This window comes from Dunckerocampus dactyliophorus, chromosome 4 (genome assembly GCF_027744805.1).
Source record: "Dunckerocampus dactyliophorus isolate RoL2022-P2 chromosome 4, RoL_Ddac_1.1, whole genome shotgun sequence".
NCBI lineage: Eukaryota > Metazoa > Chordata > Actinopteri > Syngnathiformes > Syngnathidae > Dunckerocampus > Dunckerocampus dactyliophorus.
Window position 1 is genome coordinate 31,231,159 of NC_072822.1, and position 9,826 is coordinate 31,240,984.

Below are 9,826 nucleotides of genomic sequence, written 5' to 3' on the forward strand. Positions count from 1 at the left end.
TTTCAAAAGTATTTCACGACTGCGACTCTCCTCCTTTCTGAGTAAGGCCAGATATTTTTCAAGTAGATCGTTATAATGTAGTGACTTGCTGTATGCCGGTCCAGGTTGTTTTAACAGACGTTCCATTTTCTCTTCCAAAACATGCTGAGCTTTCTCGCTGATGTTTTCTGCATGCGTCTTCTTCTGGGTTAAAGTCTCTAGTTGATGGGGGGAAATCATGTACATTTTACTAAATGACGCCATGACGATGGTCTGTGTCTATCTCCCACCGGTAAACAAACTGGTTAGGAGTGGGATTGCTGCTCCTAATAACGCCCCAAGGAAACCACCGGACTGTGTCAACACCTTACGCTTATGTTTTATGGCAGTTTTACGGTTAGCAAAGAGTTTGATGATTTTTTTCTGCTTTTTTAACCTACTGTACTGCTCGGAGGATAGTGGGATGTTCCCCTTCAAAACATTCAAAGCTATCTCACAGACTGCCAGGACGAGATCTTTCGATGCATGGCTTAGAAGACCCTGTCTCTCTTTTGGTTTTAGACTGAGCAGGGCTTTTAAAATGGGGAGGTTTCTTTTAATCCGCTTTGACATGGTTTAAATCACTTTTTATACTGATACACTACAGGCCACTCGTGTGGAAGTATGCCGCTTCTCAGTCGGAAATGTTCTGGACAGTCGGGTCTTAAGTCCACGATTAAATATGAGTAGGGGTCTTTAGTCGCATCATTAAAACTCTGAAGAAAATATTCTCTTCGTCCGGGGAACATTTGCTGAGCCAGAATTCTAATCTGCAGTTTATCACGAGGCGATTTGAAAAGGACCATATAATTAGTGTTTAAACTAATAGTTCTGCTATGTTTTCCTTGATGAAACAAGTTTTGAACTAGAAAGATTACAGATAATTTTCGATGATGTCTATACATTGTAAATGCCTTCATTAATTCATCATGATTCGCCCCAACGTCCATGCAATCATCGACAACTAAAAGACTGTGCTGATTTGATGGAAAAATATTTTCATCCGTCAAAGAGTCAGGGATTCCTTCAATAAATTTAATCTTTACATCTCTAGCCAATTCATCATACATGGGTTGGTAGGATGAATAGCTCCAGATGATTCGATCGGGAACTCTGGAAAAAGTATCCTTCATATTTTGGAGTACATGTTTCACAAAGAACGACTTCCCACTTCCACTTGCCCCTACAAGGAGAGTGGTGAATGGAAGTTTGAAACGAGGATCAAAATATACTTCTTCCATGTTACGCATCTGCTGTTTCTGTAAACTGGCAACCTAAATAACCAGAACACTGATTTTATTCACAGACATCAAGATGTAAACACAAACAAATGAAGAAGGGTTTATTGATATAGCATATGTGCATATATGATTTACTACAGATTACATGACTAAAAATACAGAATACATCTTCAAGAAAAACACAGAATACATGATAAAAAATATAAAAAACAGAATAGAATTACAAAACAATGATATAATTCTAAAAAGGTCTGGGTAGAAAAGTCATCAGGTCAAACCGTCATAAATCTACACAGTCCTTTTCAGAAATTGCTGCCGTTTCATCCTGGAACTAATAACCAAATGGTAATGTTTTTCCATCTGCAAGGAGTCGTCTTTTATCATAGACAACTGCGAAGTTGATTATGCGTTGTTTATTAGTGAGTTCAAAGGCTTTCATATTGCGAGTAATTTTATTGTAATGTGTAGAGATTTCACGCCGATTGTCCGGCTCTCTGAGATATCCCTCTACCAGATCTGTGAGGCTGTCAAAGTTAATTTTTTTACAGTTTTCATAATTTTGTGTAATCCCTTTAGCACTTAAAGTCACCTTACCCTGTTGTGTGAGATAGGCATACGATTTGGGACCCGCAGCGCTCCAATTGCATATGTAGTCTCCATGATCTAATTCTGATGTCAAATCTCCGAGATAATTACCGAGTGGAGGGTTATATTGATCAGAGGGGCTGCTTGTGTAAACGATAGAATCAGTGTCACAGTACAGAACACGATCTTGGAGCAAATCTAATTGCTTGTAAAGTTCAAGTCGTGCATAAGAAGTTGTGAACGCCGCTAGAAAAATATTTGCGTCGCCTGGGGGTAAGACACACCTAGAATTATGGCGCCATTGAACAAGTGCAATATCGTCATTTATGAAGTGAAACTGTGAAATGTCGTACTTGCTAGAAAAGAGAAATTCAAAAAAGCGTTGCGGTGTGCTCACCAGACTGGTTGAGAGCTGGTTTGATCTTTGTGCTAGTTTTCCCCAGAGAGAATTTAGCAGTAGTTTGGCAATCTGTCTTTTTGCGGGGTTGTAGACAATTTTCTCCGGATCGAGATCGATACCTTGCTTCTCTTTATAGTCACGGATGTAACCCTGTTTAGTCTGAAGAGTTTCAACTCCGCTAGGGTAGCCCGACGCCTCTTGCTTCTGTTTAAGGAAAGTGTAGATATAGTCTTTAAACAGCACATCTGATTTCTCTTCGAAGTTCCATATTTCGTAAATTTCAGCCAGAAAATACCCCTTTCGCACTGCCTCGATTACTTCTATCGTTACCCACACCCCTTGGAGGGCCCGTTCTTCATCATTGTGTGTACAGTCAGTAGTTTGATTGTTCACGAGTGCACATAATCGACACAGTGTGAAAATTAATTTCCCTTTGTCGTTTCTTATAGGCAGTACAGGGAAAAACAGTTGACGTGGAGGGTAAACTTTAGCATGTATTAATCCAAAGTAATTTTCAATGCTGTCAAAATCCTTTCTAATTATTTTCGGATGCCCTAATGGGTAGTGAAAATGTGCATTTACAAACGGATACAACGATGTGAAATCAACGTAATTTACACGCTCACCTGGGGTGACAACATGGCGGAGACGGATAGCAGCCGTACGGCCTCCATATAAGGCTGCTCTGGGATCTAACGGAATTGGTTCTTGAAACCTCTCTAAGAAAGATTTAACATTCGGGTCTGTTTTTTTCTGTACACTCCATTCGTGTTCCCACTTGATCACCACAGTTTGCACCTTGTAATCGTTTTGTAATCGATCCAGCCTTTTCAAAGTCTCAGAGTACACCTCACTAAAACAAGTCTTTGACAATGGAGAAACATCACTTCCCATATAACACTTTGGACAGCCATGAAAATATCAGCCTAGAAATTCAAAGACAACTTTCCCTCCATTTAACTCTCCATATCCATCAACTGAATAACGCCCAAATTTAACTTCAAAGCATGTCTTATTGAAATCCCCCGTGAGAAGGCCTCATACTCAAGCCACTGTATAGACGCATGTGAGAAAGCCTTGCTGTTTGTTTTGTAATTGTTAGGACAGGGAATCGCGATTGTATTGGGTTTTAAAAATTTTTTTTGAAAGACATTCAAAGCTGCTGAAGCAATGGTCACACTGTCAAAAGGATCACAGTCGGTTGTTTTTATGAATTCATTACGGAAATTGCTTGCACCCTCGGCTAAGATTTCAACATCGTTTTCACAGTAAGATACTAACTCTGCATCATAGTCAAACTCTTGATCTTTGACAGTCTGATACCAGTTAAGGAAATCCTCTCTTTGTTTTGGACTCATTTCGTCAGGTGAGTACATCTCGGCCGGTGGATAGCTTCCTCTATAGCCATTTTTTGAAAGATCGGTAAATCTGTGTGGGAAGTAGCCTTTTTTAAGCTGTGTCTTACATCCCAACGCCTTGGAAAAGTCTCTGAGTGGGATAGGAATAAATGAGAACGAGTCAATAAATTTAAGTTGAAAGTCATTATCCAGGATCAGGATTATTTTACTCCCTTGTGCTATCACAGACGGTGACAAACCTTGAGTTACATAAGCATTCAAGATGATATGATGATCAAAACCTTTGCCAAAATGGGAAATGAAAGTTGTCTGTTTATGTTTTTTCTGTCGGAAATGGAGAAGAAATTTTAAAGCGCATGAATGCCCCTTCCAGACACGGCGCTCACCATTAAGTGACTGAGCCACTACAAGCACCGGAAGATGGGTTCCAGTGGTTTGAGAAGTCTCAAAATCAAAAAATACAATCTTTTTTTCATGTATTTCTTTTTCAGATTTGATTGGTTTTGTACGCATGTAACAGACATGTTTATCTTCGCCGCTTTCAATCATAGAGTTATTAGCTGATGTCTGCTCTAACTCATTGTTACGAGACGACAATGTTGTTTTAGGTTGTTTACAAATTGTGCACATCTTGATAGCACAAGTATGCTCTTTAGGATCTCTGATAGATGTGTAGTACAATGATTTACATCTAGGACATGTTTTATTGGTCTGACACTTGCTGGCCATCTTTTTGATTTTCGGATGCCATTTTTTCTCGCGATGTCGTTCGTAGCTTTGTCTATTTGTACAGAATCGATTGCAATCAGCACAGTAGGTTTTTTGAATTGGACCCTGTTTACAATCTGTGCAACAGATGTTGCAGCTTTTTTCACAGAAATGCTTATATTGACACTGATACCCTGTGTGACAATGTTTACAGAAAAACTTCACACCTAGAAATCCCTTAATATTATTTATCCCGTAAAAATGATTATTGTGTAATCAGATACCGTATTGTGTCTCGTTCGGGAGTTCCTGTTTGAAATGTAACCAGGTTGTTGTTTTTTTCTCTGTCAGACGATTGATAAAAGATAACAATTTTACACGCTAACAGCTCCTCAAATTTGAAAACATCATCGAATGTGACCATTGTATCAGCAGTCAGACCTGTTCTGGTATGGATGTCACAACCTGCCTTTATGGCCTCCATAATCGTCAACTTGGGATTTGTCAGTTATGCCAGATTTACAGCAAAACATGTTTGATCGGGATTGGGGAGTACAAATAAATGTCGTGCTTTTTTCTTCACAATTTCGCTCGCAAGACATGATTCAATTCGTCTCTTACCCCCTCCCCGCGGAGCCTTCACAAAATTGACAATTAGCTCAAGCGATCCATCGGTGAAAACAGACATATTACTCTGGACTAATCTGTCTAAAAGTTCCTGTAATTGTGACACTGTCCCCTCTCCATAACGCACGCTCATTGAGACATCGTCTTGCAAACGATCAGCACGCAGATTAACTTGGATAACGTCATTTGGTTGGACATCAGCTCTGTGAATCATGCTTGAAATCCTATCGCGAAAACCATTTGTGACATTCAAATAAAATTCACAAAAATTGGGAATTGCAGATGGTGGTGGAAAGCGAAGGAAAGAGCGAATCTCAACATTATTAAATCTTTCACGGTTTGTGACATGCATGTCATCACTAGTGCAAGGTGCTGGAACATTAACAGCCGCACTATTTGTGTTGTTTATCCCCATAGATGTGGATTGACCCTCATTACTCTGATTGATGACGCTCTCTGTCTGTTCACCCTCGCCCCCACCCCCCACCTGATGACCTCTTTCCAGAATGTTGAGTGCATCACAACACTGACTGTCTGATGGAGACCAAGGTCCTGAGTCAACATTGCTTTGCGATACGGGCGAAGGAACGGGGGAGGGGTATCTGTACATTTGGAGTAAGGAAATTAGCTCATCAGGGGATGGAAGAAAAACTTCTCCCCCTCTTTCAGCTGAATCATGCCGAGCCTGAATTGGGCTATTTTGGGGAGAAGGCTGATTAGCCCGGCCTTCGGATCTTTGACAGTTGATCTCTGAGATCAACTGGAGAAGATGCTCTCTAATTTCAGGGGAATTGTTGTGATCTGATTCCGCACTGCTATGCGGAACGGGGGAGGGGTATCTGTACATTTGGAGTAAGGAAATTAGCTCATCAGGGGATGGAAGAAAAACTTCTCCCCCTCTTTCAGGTGAATCATGCTGAGGCAGAATTGGACTGTTTCGGGGAGAACCCTGATTAGCCCCGCCTTCAGATCTTTCTCGGTTTATCTCAGAGATCAAGTGGAGGAGATGCTCTCTAATTTCAGGGGAATTGTTGTGATCTGGTTCAGCCATTTGTCTTTATCACCCGATCAAAAATTAGTCTTCAAATTGCAACCTGCGATGGACTCTTTGTGGCAGTGTTCTTTGTTCACGAGTGGCACGTCTAGCGTTAGCTGAATATGAATTGACGGAATGCCTGCGTCTAACGTTCTGTCTAAGTTGATTATATATATTCTCAATCATGCGGCGATTTAAACATGCTATAACATACATGTATCTTCTGAACACTTGTTCGACAATTAGCACAGAGGTGTTGAAATCCACTGTTTCAATTCCATCACTGTCTGAGACTATATCCCTCTGATTTAGAGCTTGCATGTCAACATATTCACTTTCACTATCTGGAAAATAATGAAATCTTTCCTGGTTGTAGACTCCAGCGTCAGATGTCTCCTCCTGTCCCGTTTCTTGTCCCACATCGGACTCTGCTGTGTTTTCCTCGAATTCTGTGTCGTTTTCTCCCTCTGTCACATCCAGCGTTGAGGGCGTCAGTGACGCAATCCCTATAACAGAGCAGACTCTGTTATTCATCAACATTTACACAGTACATACAGAGATAATTGTTGACATAAATATGAATTCATTAAAACCGACACACATTTGTTTAACTTACCGTGACTTGAGTTTGGACTTGTAAACCCCACAATAAAATGCAGTGGGTTTTAGACCGGCGGTGTTAAAGTGTTTTCCACGAATCCCGAAGTCTATCCCCAAACTCCCCCGTCTATCGTAGAGCGATCGCCCTCTGCAAATCCTGTGTCAGAGAGGATCTTGTTAGTCATCAGCATTTACACAAAACATAAAGAGCTAATTCCCGACATCATCCTGTATTAAACTAAACCTACACACGATTGTTTACCTTGTGCCTAGTTTTGAGGCGTTATAAAGTCCACATTAAATCCCTGCATTGGGTTTTGGACCGGTGACACTAGGGCAACTGGTGGCGGTGAAGTCAGATCGATCACTGGAAATCAAACATACTCAATTTATTTTATTTTCCCCAATATATATTATATAATCAACATCCTTGCTCTCTCTCTCTCTCTCTCTCTCTCTCTCTCTCTCTCTCAGAGGTAGAGAGACATGCGCACACACACACACACACACACACACACACGCACACAGGCACGCACGCACACAGACACGCACGCACACAGGCACGCACGCACACACACGCACCCTGAGAAACATAAACCTCTAAAAGAAATTTCTTTCAGCTACATGATTTGAAAACGTACCTTCAATTGGTGAAGATGCAGCTCTCCTGTAAGTAGAAAAAATTTTTTACCTTTCAGGCTAAACACCCTAGATAAATTATATACAATATGAAACTTACGCACATGCAACAGCCCATGTCAATGTCCGATGTCTTGTAGTCGTCTCCAGGCTCTGTGTTCAAACTCTCTGTCTTGACGTTGTTCGCTGATTTTTGCGAGTGATCTGGAAACCTACCGTCGACACTTGCCTTTTACAACATTTTATACAATAGGGGAGGAATGTTTAAGTGCCAGATATGTTTTTTAAAGCCTCAATCACATTGTCTTTTTTTATACAAACCATGAGGCCCCTAGTATTGATTAGAGTTAGCTAAAAAAGACCCCTACGGATCAGTCCAAAGAAACCCCCATCTACTATAAAAATGGTATTAAAATGATCTCATGTGAACCATGGGCCCCTGCTATTGACACGGGAGCCATGAGGCCCCCGCTATTGATTATAGTTTCCTAAAAAACACCCCCCATCAGATATGTTTTTTAAAACCACAAGCACATTGTCTTCTCCCGTGGGAAAACGAGACACCCTATTGATATTATATATTTCACACACCCGAGACAGCACCCCACCATTCTTTCTTTTTGCTTGAGAGACCCCCACAGATCACGCCCAGGAAATCCCCATCTACTACAAAAATGGCGCGAGTATTAAAATGATCTCATGTGAACCACGGGGCCCAACCTAATGATCATAGTTAGCTAAAAAACACCCCCCATCAGATATGTTTCTTCATCGCCCCAAGCAGATCCTGTTCCCCAGGAAACATGAGACCCCCACCATTCTTTCTGCTTGAGAGACTCCATACACTAAACCCAGAATGCCCCCACATACCCCCTCCCCTTCCCTCCACAGCCAGTGAGAGGTGTCTCCCACAAAAATGGCGCGACTATTAAAATGATCTCATGTGAACCATGGGCCCCTGCTATTGACACGGGAACCATGAGGCCCCCGCTAATGATTATAGTTAGCTAAAAAACACCCCCATCAGATATGTTTTTTAAAACCACAAGCACATTGTCTTCTCCCGTGGGAAGTCGAGGCCCACCTTATTCATAATATATACCGCACACACCCACACACTCAAGAGTCACACACACACACACACACACACACACATCAGCCCCCAAGAATCTCGCCCACACCCCCTCCCCTTCCGCAGCCCTCTAAGACCTCTCTACTCACAGTTTAAAATGATGTCATCTGATGTGTCAAGTCATCAATCATATTTTGACAGTTAGTTTCTGACGATTATTTTTAATGATTAAATTTATATGACGTCATCACATTTTGTCATTTAGTTTCTCTAAATTTCTCTTGCAGGTGAGGAGAATAAAAAGGATACTCATTGGAAACAGCTGCAGGGATCCAGTAGCTCCGCCCAGCTTAGGAGGTGACAGAATCTGAACAAGCCAACAGAGGAGAAATTAGCAACAACATAACACATAAATGGACAAAGAACAAACTACCACAGGCAACTGAGCAGTGTCACCAGAGAGCGTGACAGTAAAATCGCGGGCCCATTTCAGATACCACGTCACAGGGGATGCCATGGGGGAAGACCACATGTTGGACTAGGAGCTTGGCGGTCTGAAGGACAGATGGGAGCTTGCGGAGAGGAACGTAGTGGGTAAATTTGGAAAACCTGTCCAGAATGGAAAGTACGGCTGTGAAGCCTCTCGAGGCAGGGAGTCCAGTCACAAAGACCAATGAAATCTGTGACCAAGGGCGGGACAGGATGGAAAGTGGCTGCAGAAAACCAGCCGAGGCCCGGTGGAAGGACTTGCTTCTGGCACAAATGGAACAGGTGCCACAAAGCTCTTGGAATCCGCGTGAAGAGTGGGCCACCAAAAACGTTGGGAAATCAAGAAGGCGGTCCGCCTAGCTCTGGGGTGACAGGCGAGCTTGGAGCTGTGGGCCCACGTCAATACCTCTGAGCAGAGGGCACATGGAACGAATAATCGCCCTGCGAGACAGCCAGAAGGCGGGGGCGTATCCTTCCCGGCCTCCATCACATGATTCTGCACCTGCCAGTGTATGGCGCTAAAGAACCGGGGCTGAGTAAGGACGGTCTCGGGGCAGGGGTCCTCCACAGGTGGTGCAATCATCAGGGACAGCGCGTCCGGCTTTCCGTTGCATGACCTAGGACGGTAGGTGAGGGGGAAATTGAACCTCGTCAGGTATGATGACCACCGTGCTTGGCGAGGGTTGAGGAAGTGGTTGGAGTGAATGTATGAAAGGTTCCGGTAGTCTGTGTAGATAATGAAAGGATGAGATGCTCCTTCCAACCAGTGCCTCCACTCCTGAACGGCCAGAACAACCGCCAACAGCTCCCTGTTGCCAACATCATAGTTACGCTCAGTGGGTGACAGGCGCCTGGAGAAAAAGGCGCAGGGGTGCAGCCTCTGGTCGGAGGTGGAGCACTGGGAGAGTACGGCCCCAACTCCTGTGTCAGATGCGTCAACCTCGACAAAAAGGGAGAGAGGGGTTAGGGTGGATATGAACCGTGGCGGAAAAGAAAAACTCTAAGGCGCCGGAAGCAAAATTGAACTTTCGAGGATGTGAGCTTGTTCAGAGG

At 42.9% G+C, this 9,826-nt stretch overlaps 1 long non-coding RNA gene across 1 annotated transcript; it reads right to left on the reverse strand.

Moving 5' to 3' along the window:
- Nucleotides 1–6,916: 6,916 nt before the first annotated feature.
- On the reverse strand, nt 6,917–7,433 carry LOC129179243 (uncharacterized). The gene is made up of 3 exons (XR_008569929.1): nt 7,317–7,433; nt 7,215–7,240; nt 6,917–6,940 (listed from the first exon to the last, which is right to left on the reverse strand). It is a non-coding gene; the product is annotated as an uncharacterized LOC129179243 (long non-coding RNA).
- Between the last annotated feature and the right edge of the window lie 2,393 nt (nt 7,434–9,826).